The sequence below is a fragment of the Crocodylus porosus genome, unplaced genomic scaffold (genome assembly GCF_001723895.1).
Source record: "Crocodylus porosus isolate Cpor-Errol unplaced genomic scaffold, CroPor_comp1, whole genome shotgun sequence".
NCBI lineage: Eukaryota > Metazoa > Chordata > Crocodylia > Crocodylidae > Crocodylus > Crocodylus porosus.
The window spans coordinates 92496802-92519174 of record NW_017728931.1 but is presented as its reverse complement, the minus strand read 5'-3'; the positions used below and the strand labels follow the sequence as shown (position 1 = coordinate 92519174).

Sequence of the window (22373 nt, the reverse complement as noted above, 5' to 3'; positions counted from 1 at the left end):
AAAATTGTTAGATCATAATTTTCTACAAAACTACTTGCAATAATTAAATCCCTTCTTGGTAAGACATATTGCTTCTCTGTAAAGTACATAAGCCATTTGCCCTCCCTATCTCTGAGAAGGAAAGCCATTCTACTATGGACAGCCTTTGGTCTTTTAATCAAGGCCAGTAATATGATTGTTTCTTGACAACAGGAACATGAGGCCCACACACAAAATGTAGTTTGGAAGAAAGGCAGAAGCATGAATATTGTGCAACAGACTTAATGTTTACTCTGTCTTTTGTTAGCTATAATAAACTGAGAGAGACTTTTCTATATTGAGATTAGACTGCAACGGAGATAATGATGGTAGAAATATGTACTTCATTAAAGATACGGTCACTGTTACAGAAAAGATAGATTGAACAAAAATTGTGAGAAGGTGGTACACAAGTAGAGATGAATGACAGTAGTTTCTGGAACAGCTACAGTTTCTTAGCCTTTCACTGAAGGATATTAGTTTCTATAATTTATTTATTTTATAGAAAAATGGCAAAACTTAAATATGGAATCCTTTGTGAGAAGACTGAAGCCTAAGTAAATATGAAAGATTACTGACTGATTACAAAAATCAAGTTATTTCTGATTGTGCTTATGTATCCAGCCTGTACTTAAAAGAAGCGTGATTAAAATATGCCATTCCATAACTTCTAATGGGTTATTTTGATCAAAAAAATAAATACCAGCAGATTAGAAAACACTAAATACAATGAATTAAAAAAAAAAATTACATGACACAAGACAGTTGCTTTACAAAATTAAATATTCTTAGCCTAAGAAGGATTCTCCTTTATAGTGATTTGTCTCTAATACCGAACTGAAACTTTCAGTGTTTATTGAGCTGCCTGCTTCAGCAAAAAATCAACTAAACCCTCACTCCACTACTATTTATTGGTTAAACCAAAATTTTTTCTTTCAGTGATAGAAGGAAAAGAATCCTCTTGGGTGATGGTTTTGATCTGGCCTAACTGAAATAAAATCATTGGATATATATTAACAACATGAATACTGTAGGTTTCTAAGTCTGCTCACGTGCTTCTATACAGTTTGTACATGCAGCTGGTGGACATGAAAAAAACTATTATTTCCATAAACAAGGAGAAGTTACTTGTTCATGGTTCTGACTTAGCTTCTGGCAAGCTCTTTCTCTCTCTTTTACATTTTTTTTACTCTTAAAAGCATGATTCCATAGGACTTTTCCATAGGACCAAGTAGATAAGTTGCTGCATACAGTTCTCTGAAACTATCATTTATTTCATTCTAGGGAGTTAGCAGTGCTGCTTAGTATTCCCTTCCTCTACTTAGCTAGCTACTAAAATGAAACAGACTACAGACCAAATAAAACAGGCAGCTGTCAAGCACAACATTTATCTTTTGAGACCAGAAATGTTTCAACTGCAAGACACTGACTTAAACTACTGATTTTCATCCAGGGTGGTGTTGCACTGCAAGATCCTTTTAAGGGTGCTGCAGAGTGCCATTCAATATTTATTCACAAAATAAACCCATAAATTTCAAATAGGATTCAGTAGTGTCAAAAACACTCTGACCTGATGTGATCTTTCTGGCTGCATCCAGATGAACGTAGACATTTAGTTCCCTGGGGATAACTAACAGGGCTGTCTGCACACTTTGTAGTATGTCTAAACTGAAATCCATCTTTTATTAATTTTTTAACCTAAATCAGTTAAGTCTGATCCTATATCCATTCAGGTTTATCTTAAACTGGTTTTGGCTATTTTGAAAGTGCTTTGTGTGTACTGAACTTCTGTTGCGTTACAGATTTGAACTGGCTTCTTCTGTTCACTTATACCAAGTTATGTGAAATTTCTATCCCTAGCCCAAGTGTTTCTTCGATGGCAATCATCCACCTTACATTTCTATAATATAAATATATAAGTAGACTTCCAGATTTGTAAAAGAAGAAGCTAATATGTGCTCTGGAAATTTTGGTTAAGTTTATAATATATTCAGTTTTGTCTGTAGATCTGGCTTCTGATGAAACTTTGACTAAGTACTAGCATTCAAGAAGTCCAAGGTAGAAGTGCTCTATCTTTTGAGCTTTACTCTGAGTGCCCAAGGATAGGTCATGAGCAAGCAGAACACACATTAGTCCTTGTAGGAGCTGGCGGGGGAGGGAAATAAGGGCTTGGAGCCTGTTTGTACAGCCCAAGTCCAGCAGGTAAGGGTGGGGGGGGGTACTCTCACATGCCTCCCAGCATGTCCTGCAGGCTCTCTGGGCTCCCAAACAGCCAAGTCATCCCTGACTGGCTGGCAGGAATATAATGGCTGCCCACCTGGGCCTGATGCGGCAGCGACTCATCATGGCATGCATGCTTATGGCCACAAGCCACCAGCCAGCCATCCTGCACATGCCCATCCACTGCACCCTGTGCCCTTCAACTGTGTGCGGGTATGTGTTGGATGCCTGGGTTCTGTGTGCATGCACACATGTGCCCTGGATGCCTGAATTCCACCCCCAGTGGTGCTGGTGCCCCTGCCCCTGCACAGTGGCAGGCTGTCTGCATCCACGAAGCCCTGGCTGAGTAGCTTCTCATCTGCATGGCCCAGGATCCCTCCCTGAATGAGTAGGGCTGGAGAGCTTTGAGTGCCTCTGCCTTAGCACTCAGCCATGGGTCTCCTGCCCTGGGCTCCTCTAGCCCTGCACCAAGGGCGCTGCTGCCCATAACCCAGACTTCCCCAGCACCATCCCTCTTCCCCTGTCTCTTCCCAATTCCCACCAGGGTCACACAACAGGGCTACAGGGGAATGTAACCCAAAGAATAGACCTCCCTTGTTTTAATCAAATGTTGAAGCTGCCAAACTTTTAGTGTGTGTATTAAACGAAAACTATAGAACATTAACTGCTCCAGAACTTGGAATCTTCTTCTTAGTTAACACTGAGAGAGTGGGGAAGACCTTGGCTACACCAGGTGGTTATGACACGGGGGGGGGGGAGCGGAGGCAGGTGCTCAGCTCGACAGACATGAAACCTTGAGGCAGCAAGGGAAATGCCATGTATGAAACTTTCCCTCGGTTTAAATATGTTGCAGCCACCAAACTGTTCATATAGATAATAAAGACTGTAGAACATTGCGCACTCCAGAACTTGGACTCGAGTCTACAGGGCCTTTCCTCACAGAGGCTGCACTGCTCCCCCACAGTGGGACCTGGGCCCAAAGTGGTCTGGTCCAGTGAACTGTTGGGCCACCCCATGCCCTTCTAGGACTGATCTGGAACCTCTTCAGGGCCCTGCAATTGCCAGTGGCAGAGGGGAGTGAGTTGGTTCTGAAAGGTGGGTTGAGTTAATGCTGGCCCTGGCAGCAGGTCTCAGACAACCTAGTATTCCTCTACCCCAATGCTGCTGACCAGTCTGGGTCTCTCTGGATGCCTTTCTGGCTCCTTGGACCATGGGTCAGCAGCTCCCATGCACCATATCCCCTGTTCTAGGGCTCCCCCACACCCCAGCATCTCCCAATCAATTTGCAGTGTGGAGCATTTCCCCATATCCACCATCCAGGCCTGCCTGCTTGTGGGATTCATGGGCATGTCACTCCAAGGAGAAGGCTCTAGAGTAGGGCTTCCCATGCTGGGGGCGAGGTGAGAGGCAGCCCGTCCCACCACTCCTGCCTGGGAGGGCAACAGCCTCCCTGTGGGAGGTGGTGCTGGCACCACTTGGGGGAGCCATAGCTGGATCCCAAGCAGTCTTTGATTCTGTGCATGAATTCCTTATCCTGGCCCTGAGACTATCAGCTCCATAGCCATGATGGTGGCCTCCCTCAGACAGCTGTAGACTTCATTCTTAGACCTTTGCAGCACATTTCTGGGCCTGGATGGCTCATTCAAGTGCTGCAGCAGCATGGGTGCAAGTAGGTGCCAACCTGTCCATTCCAACCCCCCACAACGAGGACTCATTTCATCTTCGTTTTGCTGGTACAGTCTGTGCACATCTCCAGCTGACCATCCTGGATCCACCATCTCGGGGCCTGCAACCAGGCCTCCCACTCTCAAAAGCAGAGTCTGGAGACAAGGGAGACACAAATGGACCTATGGTAAGTCTCCTGTCCAGACTCTTTTCCCTACCTGGTGCCAGAAGCCACGCAGCGGTGCACTATCTAGCACTGACCACACCATGGAGTGCCTGTGTTCCTACTCCCAGCTGGGAAAACCTGGATGCCTGGGTTCCAGCTCCCTGCTGTGGGAGCCAGGAGGGCTGGGAACCCAAGCATCTGGGCCTGGAGGGATGAGCCTTCTTCATTTTTCTGGGAGGAGAGGGAGGGAGGGAGTTGTGGGGGGAGGGTTTTCCAAGGAGACTTCTCATTTCCTGCTGTTCCTTACTTGCAGAGGTGCTCATAAATAGGTGCTCTGTGAAACAGTGGCCAGGGGCACGTTAGTATAACCCGGAGTTGTGAATGTTATAAAACCTCAGTTGTGGGGCTTAAAAAAGCTTTCAGTGTCTTGGACTGTGTCTGCATGTGGGTTTGCATTAGGTTGATTTGGATAAATGCACTCGCCTCTCAGGAAGGCAACATGACATTGAGAGATGGGGTCTCCCGTTGTCAGTTAACCAGATTTATGGTCCCTCCCACTCAATGTAACACAGACTGATAAATCCCAAAGCAACAGTAGGGTACATCGACACTGGAGCCAATGCTTCATTCCAGGTTTGGAGATTAGGAGGAGGGTGTTTGAAAGGTAGTAGTTCAGTTGGGGATATTATGGCCAATTGTCAAGCCAAAAGCACACTGCATATCAGAGTAGGCAAGTATATTCTTCCCTGTGAGCATACCCCAACTTACCAAGGAGTTGCATTAGACTGTTCCTTCACCTATAAACATCACATTCAGAAGGTCAGCCATAAGATCTCTGCATGAGTAGCTGCCTTAAGATGTTTAGCCAGCACAACATGGTGTGCCAACTTCCAAGTGCTCAAAATCACCACACTTGCACTAGTATACACCCTAGCAGATTACCGTACTCTGGTACAGTCCAGAATTTGTTGCACTGAAGTGTTCAGCACTGTACTTAACAGTGTGCAGAGACTCATAACAGGCTGCATAACTTACACACAGAGATGTCCATCCCACTGTCTAGGGCAGTAGACCAAATAACATAGGAAGACAGACCCTAACTGCTCCTCTGCTGCCAGGTTTCTGGTCCTGTAGAGAGCCTGACAGGCTGGGTACTATGGCCTTGTGTGTTGCACTAAATGTAGATAAGGGGTAGGGTTAATGGAAATGACTGTTCAGACCAATCCGGTCTGAAATCTATTTCTACAACATTTTATAGCAATGCCAAATGAGTCCCCCATTGGACATGACATTGACAGAGGAGTGTAGGTCAAGCTAAACAGACCAGGATCTGGATATGGATACTTCAAAATAATGCTGCACAAGATGAACATCTTGGACAGCCCCCTGTGTGAATGTGGTGTCCAGCAAGCAGCACAGCACTTAATCAAAAGCTGTAATCTTTACAAATGCGCAGATAGGGCGGATGAAATCCACACACTGAGTGATAACACTAGACAGTGGCTCAGCTGGTTGGAGTGAGTAAGGGGGAGATTGCTGGAAATGGGCTTCACTGACTCTTGTCAGTGACAGCCCAGGGGTGGGGCTGGGCTGGCATTTGGGCACAGCATGCGAACTCTGGCTGAGGCTACAGTGTAACCTTGGGAGCTGGGGAGAGCCGGGTGCCACAAAGTCAAAGCCAGTGGGTTGCTGCCCAAATGTGACTTACCTTGAGTTGCAGTGGGATCTGGTACAGATATTCATTATGATACTCTCTAAGCTACAGCGCTGAAGTCTGATACCACATCCATCCAGGGTTGTCTTAGAGTGGAATCTGCCATTTTTACAATGCTCTGTGTGCCCTGACCATCAGTTCAGCTATAGCTTTAGTGTTCTTTCTGCACTTGGCCTCCATCAAATCTTGTCTGAGCAAAGGGTAATTGAAATAGTAACTATATTAGAGCTTTAGAGAATAGAGAGTAGCCAGACCAGTTTTGAGCTGGGCTGGTTGGCTGTTGAGGGATCTGTTGATGAGGGCAGGATTTCAGCTAGGAGATTTAAAAGAACAAAGAGGGAGAAAGGGCAGGCAATTGAATAGAACACACATTTATTCTACAAATTGTGAATGTATAGGATCTATGCTGCATTGTGTGAGGAATTAATAAATTAATAGCCATAAAGATGTTTAGGTTGATCAGCCTCCTATTTGTATAATGTTCAAGTCCTAATCCTTCAGTGTTATCGTATTCTGTCTAAAGCTTGTAATCTTTCCCAGATCAACTTTTAATCCAAGAAGCAGTACAGAACAGCTTGTCTGAGAGACTGCTCAACAACCTACGCTGTACCATCTTAATAAAAGAGTCTCATTTAAGCATCAACTTTGTTGGCTGATGCAGTCAAACTCTGTATCACCAGATATATCACTATTCCAGCACAGTAAAGTATTCAGCAAAGTAAAATCCAGACACCAAAGACTGAGGCTGCTTCTAAAAACACTGAGCACATCTACATGTGCAAATGCTGTGACGTGGGTTTACTTTAGAGTAAATAACTAGGCAGATGTCTATACATTGGGAAGCAGATTTACTGTTCCTGGCAGCAGTCTACTCCCACCCCCTCTGGCCCTGTACCAGCCCCCTGCAGCAGCCAGGGAGAGCTCTAGACTCCCCACGGGGAGCATGGGGCCAGGAGACAGCGTCTCCAGGTGGGGGCTGGGAGATTGCTCCTTGTCCCCTGGAGCTGCCTGCTCCAAGAGCATGCTCTGTGGTACAGCTTGGGTGGGGACCTTATTCCCTTACCCCAGCAGCAGGCAGCACCTGGCCCTGGCTCCCTGATCGGTGGCAGGGAGATTGGAAAGAGCTTCAGAGGAGGGGCAGGTCCCAGTCCCTTGCGCTGATCTGCTGGTGGAGCAGCTAGCAGAGAAGCAGCGATTGTAGAGCAGGGGCTGGGAACAAGCTCCCAACCTCCAGTCTGCTATTGCAGAGCAGGGTCTGGGAGCTCCATGCTTCTGGGGCAGGGGGATATTGTCCTTACCTGGACTCTGGTGGTGGAGCCTGCCCCTGCAGCAGGCAGCTTCTGGAGCCAGGGAGCAATTTCCTACCTCCTGCTGCCCAGCTGACTAGGAGCAAATTTGCTCCTGGTCAACTGTCTATGGGTGCTGTACTGCACAGTAATTATTGGCAGTTAATTTGCCACTTGCATTTTCAGGTAGCAAATTAACTGCTGAATAGAGGAAATTACTGTGCGGTAAAGGTCAGCATGTGTAGATGGTGACACTTACTATGGAGTAATTAGCTGTACTGAGCAGTAAAGCGTCCCATTTAGGCATACCCGGTAAACAACCTATGTACTTCTGGAGAATTTCTGGCATGGCAGAATGTGCAGTGGAGGGGCATAAAATCCCTCAGATCCTAAGCATGCTATTATTTTAACATCTGCCAGGGGTCCCAGTTAACTTGCTAGATTTAGCAAGGGAATAGCAAACAGGGAAACAGGAAAAAAGGGAATAGCAAGCAGTTTTCATGCACAAGGAATAAAAAAAAATATTTGGAAAAATTGAGGGAGTTGTACTTTATGTAGCTTTTATGTATATACTAATACACAGGTACAGTGTGCTTGCTGAGAACTTTTCTGTAAGTTTGTGGTGGTAGTGGTGTTCTTGTTCCTGTTTTTAAATTTAGTCTAAGTAGTTAAGCCTTGTAGGATGTTATAGCATTCAAACACTTTTAGCTAAAGTGCTAGCATACTTAAACAATGCTAAACAGTAATGCATTAATGACAGACATCCCTCACCAGTGATGCTTATTTTTCCTCTTCATTTTGATTTGACACATTAAGCCGTGACTCCTCACATAAACGTAATATAAATGTGTAGGCAAATATAGTCAAGGAACTTCTTTTCAGGATTTAAATCTCATTGAGCTTTATGCTCCCTATAAATAATTTAAACTTATCCTGGATATTACTGTCTTTAAAAAATAAGATTGCTATTTGCAAAAATAGATTCCTTCATTCAACAACACAGAAGTGTTGATGCATACACTTCTGACTAATTTAGTGTCTAAATAGTAAACTCTTGCAACTTAAATGCAAAACTGTTGTAGGCTTGAAGTTTCCTTTTTGAAAAAGACTGGTTTCAGAGCAAATGCTGCTGCTGATTAATGCCCATTAACAAAATAAAAGCATACATTTCGTGAGAATTACCTCAAACTGTATCTTCCTCTTATAAACACTAAATCTGAATTGTATCCTTATTATAATTACACCATTCCCTACACGTGTGGAAAACGAGTTGTCTTTTCCATATAGACTAAAGTAAAGATTATTCTTAGAACACTTAGAATCCAATATTGTCAAAATCTGTCTGGTTTAAAGTGAATTAATCAGTATATTATCTTGGTACTGAGACACATCTTTAGTTATTTGATAGATGGCTCACACACCAGCTGACATGGAGTGAGATGGTGGGGGAGTCTTTTATTGATATGAATAACTTTATTATGAGGTATTATGTTTGCAGTCTATAGCTCTTGTGGCAGAAGAAAAAAGAATTTATGTCATGCAGTTTAGACTTAATCGGTAGTTAATAAGGGTATCTCTGGTTCTTCTAAAATTAGCATCCAGAAGCAAATTAATGGACCTGTCTGAAGAGTTCACTGATGCATGCAGTGTCATCTATGTCAACTAAAAGGTCTAAATATGGGGTGGGGGAAGGGGTTAAATACACTGAAATGAATAGTTTCTGTGATTAGAACTTTCAGAATCCCTTGTTAAATGCCCATTTTCCCCATTTCAGTCAATAGGAAGACCCTTTCTCCCCCCATATTGATTCTGCAGACATGGGTAGGTCTACATCTGGGTTGCAGTTATCTTGGTACTTACGTATAGTATTCAGGTCAAACTATATATGTGGTATAATTCTTTCACATGGTTTAATAAATGCTAATCAAAATGATTTTCTACATTGTTATATATTTTATCTTCTTGATAAACCCTGAACTGTCCAGTAACATATATGGTTTTTGCTAACAAAATAAAAATTTTAGAAAGGTACTGCATATGTTGGGAAAACAAATGCTACAATGATATTATAAATTTACCTTACTGGGATAAAAATTGCACCTGCATACATATGTCTGTTTGTATATTTCATTTCCTAGTTTATTTCCAATAAGAAATTATTCTTGAGTCTTTTGGTCAAATTTGACCAGACGAAATTCATTTTCTTTTACCAGTCTTTTGTTCAGTGGTTCTTTGTTCAGATATAGCCTGGTTGTTCCTGCTCTCCAATATCCACCCTATTTGAAGATTTTATTTTAGGACTGAACTTCAGCTGTATGCAAAATGACAACCTGGATATGGCTTGCTGCAGATATCTCTGATGAAAATCCTGAAGTCCCTGAAAGTAGGCTTTGTCTCTAACCTTCATAGGCTACTTCATTTTGTTGGAATCTGATCTTTTTATTTGGGGCTTGTCATTGTCTTCTTGTTAGAGAAACATAAGATTGCAAGTGTGCTATTCATAAATGGTAAACATAGGCTGCAAGTTAGTAGAAGAGAAATTGCCTGTTTAGATTGAGACCTGGAACACCATGCTCTGAAAATGAAGCCTCCGATGTTGTTTTAAATTAGGGTTTTTTTTAACTCTTTAATAGAATTAAAACAAAATGTTTGGATTGCTGTAAGAAAATACTAGTTGAATAGAGAGTAATGCATAAATGGTGAATAATAGCAACGGATACCATTACTGACTTCATAAGAATATGGTGTCAAAAAGCAGGAAAGTGAAAAACAAATATAAGAAGTATGAATGAAGGGCTGCCTTTAGGCTTATAACCTACTTTTGCCTTGGGTAAAGCTTCAGTTTAACCACTGAAGGTTAAAAATTACAACATTTTAGAAATATTGTAAAGTGCCAGTTTAAATTATCAATTTATATAGTAATTCAATTTGATAACACACACATTAGTTTCTGTGGGGTGGTTGTTTTGTTTTTCATATGACCAGAATTGATTAATGCCTTCTCATTTTAATGTTCTTGTAAATAGAACATGCATCATACTGATGGGTGTTTACATCATTAATAGTCACTGTGTGACAAGAGTCTTGTAGTATCTGTAGAGTGGTCTTCTGGATAGGTCCCCATGGTGTGATATGACTTGAGTCCTGTTTTCAGTTCTTTCTCTGTCTTACTATATAACTTTGAGAAAGTTACTTCCTTTCCTTAGGCATTATATTCCCCATATATAAAATTAGAATAATCCTTGAATGTATCTCTTGAGAAGAGTGCTATTTATATGTAATTATTATTGTTATTGGTTGCAGTTATAGTAGTAGATATAATCCTTAAATGAAAGACTAGTTGCATTTTAAGTAAAATACATTATTATATAGCACATTATTGGTTATTTTTACATTACAATAGCACTCTAAAGTTTGAATCAGAATCACGATATTATCATGCTGAAGTGTAGTATGAAGAAACCAGAAAATGTGTTCTTTGCTCTGATACAAGGAGGGAGAGAGATTAAGAAGGGATGCCACATTACAAGCAGAATGACAGTTCTCAAATGTAGAAGTAACGTATCTGTGAGATGCTGTAAATGGGATTATTTTCTAGTGGAAAGGAAAGGGCAAGATTCTTGTATGGAGTGGTGTGAAGGGGAAGCAAGTATAAATCAAGGAGAGGAGAAGACTTGATGATAAGGAAAGAGTTTGGGGTAGAGGCAGAGGAGGAGATGGAGAGTGAGGCCAGCAGCAGAATGGAAGACTGTCAGAAAAATACTATATTTACTTGAATACAAGATAAGGTTGTTTCCCCTAATCAGTGTAGGAGAAAAAAACCCCTCATTTTATATTCATATACAAAGAAACCTAATTAAGTACATGGTATAACATTAAATTATTCCCAAAAGTAGTATGTGCTCAGTAATGGAAACTATGAAGTTGATTAAACTACAGCCAACACTGAATATGACTATAAAACACGTGGCCCATATGGGGTAAACATACTGATGGGAACCTACTACTTTAAAAAAAAAAATCATTTCCAGGACCAAATCAGTTCTTAATTAAGTTCCAAATTTTGATTGAACAGAGCTCAGTCATTCAAGTATGTGTGACACTACCACCAGCAAGTACCCTGCCTCCCAGACTCCTCAGTTTCAGGCTTTAGATGCTTCCAAAGACATGGGTGACATCCTACATGCAAGTTTCAAGCCCAGAGGCCTTGGAGTTCAGGTGTCCCTTAGTCTTGCTTTCCTCTAGGCAAAAGATTGAAGGAGCAAGCTAAAGGGAAAGCCCAAAAGCAGTCCCAATCCCCCATCACCATAAATTGTGTGGCTGAGATCCTTGCATTTGGAGGCATTTGTAGACCCTTGTAGGGATCAGTCTCCCCACAGTGACCCCTGTGGCCTTCACCTTCTAACTACACTTGAGTCATTCAAGGCCAGGAAGATGGTGTTTCCCCTTCCCCTAGTTGTGCTTGCTCCTAGGATATGTTAGTATAGCCCATCTGAATAAGTTATATTGTAGTGCCCACTGAGTGCAGTCCCCCTCATCTCTGACTCTTTTTCAAGTCATGGTGAGCTACTTCATTGAATACATTTTTACTTTTTCTTCACTCCCACAGCTGAGCTGTGACTTCCTTTTCCATTTTCAAAGATTATAATGACAGGTACTAAATGCGCTATGATCAGGGATACTGCACATTAATGCAGATGAACTTTTTTGTGATGCTACTGTGCATTAGATTAAATTACTGTATATTAGCACATTACCATGGGCTTTACCCACTGTGCTGATGCACAGTAGAATTAGTCTTCTGCACATTGTTTTGTAGCGACACATCCCCTATCTCAGTAATATTGTTTTAAGAAGACCACTTTTACACTGCCAAGTTCAATCCACTGTATATATTTTCTGTGACTAAGAATGCTGACAACTCTGTTAGAACCAAGCATCTTAAACATGATCATGAAGTGGTTTGGCATGAAGCATTTTTCAAAATATTTTGTGTAAACAAAAGTTTGTTGCTGGGTCTGGTACATATGGCATCTTTGCAGCCATTTCAGTAGTTTATTTGGCGAGAATATTTGTGTGTTAAAATAACTTACCAAAATAACATTTTCCCACCATTCTTGTTCTTATCATTTTAACTATGTTCAATGACTGGCTAAATCTGACTGGTTTTATACAAGCTAAATGTCCAATGAGTACAGTCTGGTTGATTCTGGGCTGCTACTTATATGTTTCTTTTTCAAGATTTAAACTCCTGCTTTGTCTTTTCCTGTCAGAAATGTCTCATGCCTCTCTGCCTATCTCTCTAGTTTTCCCATTCCTTTCAAGTCATGACTTTAATAAAAGCCTAAATAATCCAGGGCCTGCTGACTCAAGACCCCCAGGGTTTGTTTTCAATGGTACAATTTGTGGGTGAGCCTGGGGGCAGGCTAAAAGCCCCATATCCACTCCTATACTTCTGTGCCATGGCTTAGTGCCTCCCACTCCCCAACACACCACCAGTCCCGTCTTGAGCGGTGCCAAGTCGTGGGCCAATCTCAGGGGAAGGGAGGGATACATACCTCCTGCCCCATGCCCTCCCTATCAGCCGCCTGTGGCATGAAGTACCAGAATGACACACTCCCTTGTAGCATACTGGCAAACGGAACTTAACATTTCAATGGAACCAAATATTCATTTCAGTTTTCCCAATGGAAGATCTAAAAATTGTTGGCAAAACAGTGTCCTACAATTTTCTAGAAACTGCATTTTCCATGTATAACCATTGACTGAAAACTCCTGACAAATTCTGCCAGTTATGTCTCCTGAGTTTCTAGGCCTGACATTGCTGAGCTTCCATTTACCGGGGAGGATCAGCACAGCATAGCTCAACCATCCTCCCCTGCTTCAGGGTCATAGCACAGACTCGGGACTATTGGAGCCCAAAGTTCCCTTTTGCCACCATTCATGCCTAAATTATGGTCTTTTACTCTTCTGAACTCTCGTAGAGTCTCCTAACTCAAAAGTGAAGATCCATGGAGGCACACATTCGTATAAGAACCTAGGTGGATAAAACAGAGAACGTTTCTTCTGTGATTCTGCATTAAATCAAAAGGGTCTGCTTTAGTAAGAAGCTTAGCAGAAATGCGATTTCTGTACCTCCTTGCAGCGTTTCTGTTTCTCACTCTCCTTCCCTTCCCCCTCTACATATGCACACACATACATGTTCAATTCACTGATTATTTTCCTTTAAGTACTTTAATAGCCAGACTGACAGATACTATTTTTCAAGACCTGTAAAATGTAATTTCTGCTTTTATCCAAAATAAGGAGTATAAGCATATTAAGTAGTTGAGTAATGCAGGTTTGGTGTGGGTTTTTCCTTCTCTCTCTGCTCTTCAGTTAGGACAGAAATATATCCTTAGTGAAATTTGCAGTGAATTGAAGCTTGGAAAACATAAACAAAACTGACATGAGTTAAACCCCTTTTAAACCTTAAAAGAGGAAAATAAATATCTATTGTACAACTCCTTTTTTAGATGAAAATATGCATACAAGTCAAAGCCCTAAAGTATTCTTTGTTGTCATAGATTCATGAAGGTTAATCCCAGAGCCACAGGCAGTTTGAGGTTCATTGTACATGAGAAACTGATGATGAAATGTGCAATAAGCTGATAACCTCTCCTTCCTCATCCCAAGCTCCTTACTACTCTCCTTTTGAGAAATGACAGCACGGTCCAGCGCTTTCCATTTTTATGTGTGCATTCATCTGTACTGATAGAAATAGCCAAGAATCCTTTTAATCATTTTATTTCAACTGATGTAATATCTGCAGAAGAATGTGTATGTATGTGAATGTATGTGTGCGTACATATTGTAATGGGTCAAATTCTACTCTTTTACACTGGTGTAACTATTGAAGTTACTCCAGAGACTGTGCTGCATTAATTAATACTAGAATTTGGTTCATGCTTACATGTACTAGGAGTAGATTTCAAATTTTGAAAAAGGGTGAAGTGGTAGAGCTCGTTTCTGGTGACACAGCTCATGATGTGTGCACTACAAAGTTGATGGGGGTAACATTGATGCTGTTAATTCAGAAGTACTTACCCATGGCCATGCATGAGAGCCGTATTGGGCATGTGCTGGGGCATTCCCTGAGATAACTAGCAGCAGCACATATTTGTGCCAGCTGCTAGTTATCCCTGGGGAATGCACGTTCCCACTTAAGGGGATGCACCCATAGAGTCCCAAAAAAGGTAAAAACTAAAATTTGAGAACTCTCCTAGGATCTTTCTGAAGTTGTTTTCCTTGTGTTTTGAACTCTTTCACATAATCACCTTGCAAAGAATGTGGAATGTTGAAATTGTAACATAGGGAAGAAAAAGGTTCACTTTTTCTTGTGAAGTTATCAAATTATAGAACTTTAATTCTTAAATAAAATTTTCGGGTGAGAAGAGATAATGTCACTTGTCTGTGCTGCAAACTAGCCTTATATTGTAAGCTGTATCCAAAAAGAAACAAAACTTCCTAGTGATAGCATGAATTGGGAAGGATATTATTTGAATGACAAATCAAAATATTGTTAGGATCAGCTGATTGATGTCTTTACCTCTCCTATTTACCAGATTGGATTTCTCCTCTGTTGGGATTTAGAATTGAGCAAGTATAGATGAAAGAACTACATATTTGAATTCCTGTTTAAAATACAGATAATTCTATTTTTGATTTTATACAGTTATATTCTTCCTCTTGTTATGCTGGCTATGTTGCTTTCTTTAATTATGATGATTCAGTTTCAGTTGGAGGGAGGTGTTTTTTGCTTTTGATTTTTTTTTGAAGCCCCACAACTTGGAACAAATACATTGGCTGAAAAATGACAGAAATATCAAAGACCATATGAAACTGTTAACCCTGCAAAATGTGTTGGGTGCAAATATTGTTTTCAGTCTGTAGAACTGACAGTTATTTCACTCTATCAGTCCCACCTGGGGAGAGACTTAATGTTTCCTTTTAAATAAACGGTTTGTTAGAAGTTAGTGGTGAGCTTTTCCTGGGGATGTATCTTCCTCTCAATTAGTGTCTAAGAAGCCTCCAGCAATGCTGCTTCAATCAGAAGAAAAAAGACTTATCATTTAGAGGTACAAGCTAAAATTTACCTAAAATCATAGTCATGGATTAGAGTGGTGGTTGTTGCTAAGTGCCTTCCCCTGGAGATTTCTACGTGGCTGTTGCTTTATACTAGGCAAATGATGCTTTCTGCAGCACTTGGGGAAAGTCAAAGAGGCAGAATGCCATGGGTGGTGACTTGTAAAAAGTAATGGTTTTTACTCTCTTTCAATGAGAAGGAGATTTTGTAGAAATTGCTTCTTGCAAAGAAAACACTACAAAATAATACCAAAAAAGTGAAGATCCTTCAGTGTGTAACTTGCAAAAAAATAAATAAAAAAGAGTTTTAAAAAAAGCAAGAAAGATCTCATCTGACTTGTTTTTCCTGATTCATCCTTAATTGGGGAAAATATTTTTAAACTCAAGTTCTAAGGCTCAAAATATAGTTGGTTTTTTCAAGCTAGGATATTTCCAATGGACTATTTTCAAACTGTGACTGTGGGAAAGAGTTAAAATACAGGCTATTAAGAATGACTAAGAAGATCTGGTTAATAGATGCGTAGTATTTTCTTTGCCCTTAATTCAGAACAAGAACTCCCTAACAAATAGCAATAGATTATATTTTATAGATTGCAGAAAGACAGGGTAGCATTATGTACAACTTTTGAAGGTTGGTGCAGTGACAGCTGTGCTAGACAAGGACATTCTAACTACAGATGGAGAGGATTTTTTCCTGGAGAGCACTCAGGCACACACCCAGAAGTGCATCTCCCAAGAAATCATGGAGCAGTAGCAGCTTTTCTTCAAACTTCAGCAGCTTGTTTTGCAAGGGCGACTATAGCTTCGTATGCATAACTGAAAAACAGTACATCTACTAAGGATAAAAATAAGTGTTGGTCATACAAAAGATTTCTCTTGCATCCTCATTACTTGTGGATGCATTAGATTCTTAGCTGTGTCTGTTGACTGTATGAAGCACAATCTATAGGCGCATATAAAAGTGACATTGTTCAAGTGATCTGGGCCCTGGAAGTGTATTATAGCCACAACTTAGCACACATGCATGACTACAGAGTGCTTTTAAAATGGTCAATCGTGAAAAATTAACCCTGGTTAAATAAAATTTTCTGAAACATGTTGTCTGCTGAGGAACAGCATTTTCTACTAAAATTAATTCATGGTTAAGTGTTTTGATATTTTTTTTAAAAATTCAATGTAGATTCCCATGGGCTGGGAAATCATTTCCTTGGCTAATTTTCCAAGGTTTGAAAAAGAAATAGCATAGTATAAATTTGATGTGAGAAAAGCTTTAAACATTTCTTTAAAGGGGTTCTAGACTTCAGAAACATTTCAGATCTGTTCTTTTTGTATCTAAAACAGAAAGGAACAAAAGCATTAAAATTATAGTTCCTTATTGAATAAAGTCTAAGTCTAACTTATTAAGAACTAATCATTTTCTTCAGGTCATACATTCATTTTCCCTAACCTACCTCATGGAGAAAGAAAGAAATATCTTTGTAGAGAGCTTATTAACAGGCTAACTGGTCAAATATACACATAGATTTGTAAGCATCTGTCCTTTTGAAAGGGGACTTCTCTGTGACTTGACACTTTAAAAGTACAGGTGTTTCTTATGTACAAAGACAGGCAAGGTTCTTTGGGTAGATGTGATATTTTTTATTAGATCAACTAAATAGTTGGAAAAAAGTTCTTTGCAAACTTTTGGCCACAAACACCCTTCTTCAGACATTGGGAGACTCTGCTGTTGTTATGAGTTCTCCAAGGTAGCAAAGAAGCTAAAGTAAACAAGAAGTCTGTGAAGATGCAAATGGGTGGAAGTTTGGAAGACAAAGGGTGGAGTTAGGAGGTGGAGGGTGGAGGGAAAAGTGTGATGGAATGCAATTGGTCACCTAAAGACAGGTTACCTGGTATGTCAGAAGTCAGGCAGGTTGTAGTGTATCATATATCCAATATATGATATATTGGATATTAAGTCCATGATTTTTTATATCTAGTAGATTTATGAAGTGAAGTTCGTAAGCTTGTCTATGAAAGGTGTTTTGTAAGTTCCCCTCCAGAATTTGAACTGAGAAACTGGAGAGGGAGTGAGAGAAGCATGTCCCTATAGGTAACCGGGTATTCTGGTCTTTGATAGATTTCTGGTGTGCTTTCATTTTGGTGCGCAGCTTGGTTTCTCCTACATTTTTTCCATCGGGGCATTTGGTGCACTGGGTAAGATGTGTTACATGTCTGGAGGGGCAGATATAGGATCCATGAGTAGTGATTGGGGAATGGTGATTGCTATTTTGTGTGTAGTTATTGTGGGACTGGTGGAGATGTACAGGCAAATTTTACATTTCTTGTCCAGGCATGGTCTGGATCCATTTGGTATGTTTTGGGTCATAGGGAGTTTGCTTCTGGTGATAAGGTTAGCAAGGTTCGGTTGCTTTTTTAAAGGCTAAGATGAGTGGCTGTGGAAAGATCTCTTTAAGAAATATGTCTTCTTCTATTGTGGGTTGCAATTGTTTGAGGATTTTCCATATAGGTTCCAGGGAAGGGTAGTGTTATAACTAGTAGTGTGAAATTCATAGGGATTTTCTTTTTGTACTGCAGCAAATGTGTTTAAGTCTGCAAGGTTTCCAGTATTTTTCTAAATCAGAGTTCTGTAAATTTTCTTGAGCCATAGATCACTTAATCAGATGCTGTCTGAGTATGTGAGCTGTGGCTTATGAAAGCTTAAGCATCTCTGATTCAGTTAGTCTACAAGGTGCATCTCTCCCTTGCTTTCTGTCTGACTTTAGACTAACGTGGTTAAGTACTTTTCTCAATACTTGTCCTGATCTATTTCATTTTTCAGCACAGCAGAAATCTGATTCTAGTTAAATTTTGTTTTTCTCCTCCTTTCAGTTTGCATTAATTAGTTATTTTGCACCCATTTAAGAATCATTTGCATAGTCAACATGATTAGTGCATAGTGGATGAATTGGTTGGATGCTTTTTTCTTCTAGTTCTTTTCTGAGAATTGAATGAAAAATTGTAAGAAAACTATAGGTCAGTGGTCAGTAGAACTAGGACAGCAGAAGCTATAGTTGATCCAACAAGGACTAGTCATGCCTGACCAACCTGATTGCTTCCATGGTAGCTCTGTGGATGTGGGAAGAGCAGTGGACATGATATACTGTGACTAACTGAGGCTTTTGATATGGTCTCCCATAACATTTTTGCAAGCAAGCTAAGGAAACCCAGGTTGGATGAATGGGCAGTATGGTAGATAGAAATGGGATCATCTAGCTCAGATGGAAGTAATCAATAGCTGAATGTCAAGTTGGCAGTTGGTCTCAAATGGTGTGCCCCAGTGGTCAGTCCAGGGGCTGGTTGTGTTCAGTATCTTCATCAACAATCTGGAAGATGGGATGGAGTGCACCCTCAGCAAGTTCACAGATGACATCAAGCTGGGGGTGTAGTAGATACTGGGGGTAGGGCTGTGAGGCAGAGAGACCTAGACAAATTGGAGGATTGCACCAAAAAAAATCTCATGAGATTCAATAAGGAAAAGGGCAAACCACTGCACTTAAGATAGAACAATCCCATGCACTGGTACAGGGTGAGGACCAACTGGCTAAGCAGCAGCTTTGCAGAAAAGGACCTGGGTTACAGTGGACAATAAGTTGAATATCAGCCAACAGTGTGCCCTTGTTGTAAAGAAGGGCAATGGCATACTGGGCTGTATTAGCAGGAGCGTTGCTAACAGATTGGGGAAAGTAATTATTCCCTTGTATTCAGCATTGATGAGGCCACATCTGGAGTCCTTTGTCCAGTTTTGGGGCCCCCGCTACAGAAAAGTGTTGACAAATTAGAGAGTCCAGCACAGGGTATCAAAAATGGTTAGGAGCTGGGGCACAGGACTTCTGAGAAGAGGCTGAGGGACCTGGGCTTATTTAGTCTAGCGAAGAGAAGACTGAGAGTTGACTTAATAGCAGCCTTCCACTACCTGATGGAAGGTTTGAAAGGGGATGGAGCTAGACTGTTCTCAGTGATAGTAAATGACAAGGAACAATGGTCTCAAGTTGCAGCAAGGGAAGTTTAGTTTAGATATTAGGAAAAAATTCATTAGGAGGTTAGTAAAGCACTGTAACAGGCTACCCAGAAAGGTTGTGGAATATCCATCCTTGGAGGTTTTTAAGGCCTGGTCACTAGACAAAGCCTTGGCTAGGATGATATAGCTGGGAATGGTCCTGGTTTAAGCAGGAAGTTGGACAAGATGACCTCTTGAAATCCATTCCAACCCTAATTTTCTATGATTCTAAAAGAAAAGTCATAAAGAAAGTCAGATTTACAGTCACAGCTCATTCCATCCTTCACTAAAATACCTATTTCAGCCAAAGTAAATACTGTGGACTTGGCTAAAATTCATATGAGCTTACCTTATAATTTTCTTCCTCAGGAAACAGGAAGTAATTCAGCATTGTCAAATCAGTGAAACTGCAAAATTAGCTTGAAGGGCAAACTGGTACTTTTTGAAGTGTGTCAGCTTTTCTAGAATAAAAGGATCAGGTTTGGTATTTGCAAAGAAGGAAAGCAGTCTTGCTATGGAAATTTACATTGAGTGCAATTGTACCATATGCTCATGCTGACATTTCCTACTAGCATGTCGTTAACTAACAATTCTAATAACTCATATGGGTAATAACTTGCTATAATGAATTGCCTGCATCTCTGTATTATTTCCATTGTCATGGTACTGAACTTCTGGGGTTACACATGCAGGCCTGATGCATAGAATTGAAATATAGGGTGTTTATACACATGCTCCAGGAGGGAGGTGTGTGTGTCTGGGGGGGGCGCTGCTTTAAATACAGTGGTGCTGAGTGCTTTAATTAGAGTGGCTCTGTATCAGTGTCCCCACCATTGGTGACATGTATGGGGTGCACGTGGGTGCATGTGCACCCCCGAGTGTGGCAGTGCACCCCCTGTGAAAAGATGCCACAGACACTGTTGGCAGCACCTGCAGGTGGTCACCACTCACCATCCTCCACCCCCTCACCACTGACACTGACAGCAGTGTCCGTGGGCGGTCTGTGATTGCAGCTGGCTATCTCCAACACTGCTGGCCATGTCTGCGGGTGGTCGCCGACCACTGATAGGTGCTTGCCATTCCTCCCACTGCCGACAGCACTATGGCCACCTGTGGGAGCTCTCTGCTTGCTGCTGCCATGCTCCTGCCACCAGCAGCGCTGCTGATACTGGGAGCTTACCGTCCCCCCCAGGCTCCAGAAGCATGTGGTGTTCATGGTCCCCACTCTGAAAAATAGTGGTGAGGGTGCTTTGTCAAATGACCTTTAGTTAAAGGGCACCTGCAATGATTTTTCAGTGTGGGGACACTGATACATGTGACACTGGAATCTGCTGGAGCACGGTAATTACCATACTCCAGCAGACTCGATTAATCAGGTCTGCTCCAACATGCTGTAATTACAGTGTGTCAGAGCAGCCTCAGTGCACGTGTTTAGGCACCCACGGTTTTTTAAGGAACTCAAGCTTCTTATATAAAACCTCTGGTGCTAAGGCTGTGCGTGCATATAATAGGTTATCCAGAGTTCGGCTGGCCTTGGCTGGCCCTTTTAACAGATTTGGGCTCTACTTGGTTTTTCTTCATCTGGTCTTAAGTGATGGGTTTGTCTAGAGCCAGTGATTCATTTCAGGTGATCAGATACAACATCATACTATACAGAGCTAAAGAGTCTTCCAGAGAGAAAATTAGAGGCTCTGAAAGATCTTAGGGAGGTCTCCAGAGAAGGCCAGGTCTAGGTTGAACTCAGAAGAGGAACCCTGTTATAAGGAAGTTTTAGAAGCTGAATACAAGCAGATCCATGATGCCTTGGTACAAAAGTAATTTGTCTGGCACTGCAATGGGAAGAAATAGCAAGAACTACGTGGATTGTCCCTCTAAGAATGCACAGAGGACAAGAACAGGGGTTTCTCAGATGAGTTGGATGAAAAAGCTTGGCTGGAACTGCTTGTAATGTAGGCAGGAATAGAAGCCTGAAATCAGAGGTCCAGGAGATACTAAGTAGCACTAGGTGTTTGGAAAATGACTGTTGAGACTGAAGAAACCATGGCATTTGAGTTAAGATATTTTAATAAAGCAGTTCCCAAGAAAGGGTGGTGGTTGATTCACATGCGTCTGACTAATTTTTACGGAAACCTCAAAAAGAGAAGCTGAGGCAGTGGCACTGCGAAACTAAGAGCAGGTTATGTAAGGCTCTCTTCTGGTGAACGCTTATATTCTATAAATTAGTTTTATAGTAAATGACAAGATTTTTATTTGGCTTCCAGCTGTCTCTTTTCTGGTGGATTCCCTGGTAAAAGATTGATAAATCATTTGTGTGCAAGAGAAATGCCTTATTAATATTTTTAAGTACAATGTCCACCAAGTTATTCCCCTCTTAAAAAGTAAATGATTTGAGAGAAGTAGAGCTGGAAGTGACTTCCAGAAATCATCTAATCCAGCTTCTTGCTGAGGCAGATTATTCCTATCTAAGCCATCCTATATAATGCATCATCTGGATTCTTTGTAAGACTATTGTCAATCCTAGCAAAACACAAGACATAAAACTGTAATGGGTAAAGCAATGGAATCACGGCACCCAATGTTTTACTTCTATGAAATACATGCTTGAGAGATCCCAAGTAGGGGGCTGTGCTCTCCTCCCACCCCCACCCCCAACTGCAGGGGATGGCAAAAAACCCCCACAGTCTGTACTAATCTGACCATAGGGTAAAATTCCTTCCTGACCCCAAATATGGCAACTGGTCTGACCCTGAGTGGAGGTGCAAGACCTTCTAGCTAGGAACCTCCAGCTTTGTTCCCAATAGGATCATTGGCATGCCCCAGTCAAAATGCCCAGCCTTGGCTTCAGCCAACACCCAGTGTTTCTGAAGAAAGCTTAAAAACCCTGACACAGGTATCAGAAAAAGGAGGCAGGGGCAACCAGCCAATCCCAGAAGCATGGGGAAAACTCAACATAGAACACAGGCATAGGTATCATAGTTTCATAGTGCTTAGGGTCAGAAGGGACCTGAACAGATCATCAGGTCCAACCCCTGCCCAAGGCAGGAATGGGTGCCAGGGTCACATCACCCCAGCCAAATATCTGTCCAGCCTCCTCTTGAAGACCCCCGAGGTAGGAGAGAGTACCACCTCACTTGGGAGCCCATT

The 22373-nt window shown here is 41.4% G+C and overlaps 1 long non-coding RNA gene across 1 annotated transcript; it reads left to right on the top strand.

Moving 5' to 3' along the window:
* Nucleotides 1-2466: 2466 nt before the first annotated feature.
* LOC109315586 lies at nt 2467-22129 on the top strand. Its single transcript, XR_002102545.1, has 4 exons — nt 2467-2477; nt 2870-2872; nt 6919-6924; nt 22031-22129. It is a non-coding gene; the product is annotated as an uncharacterized LOC109315586 (long non-coding RNA).
* The last annotated feature ends 244 nt before the right edge of the window (nt 22130-22373 follow it).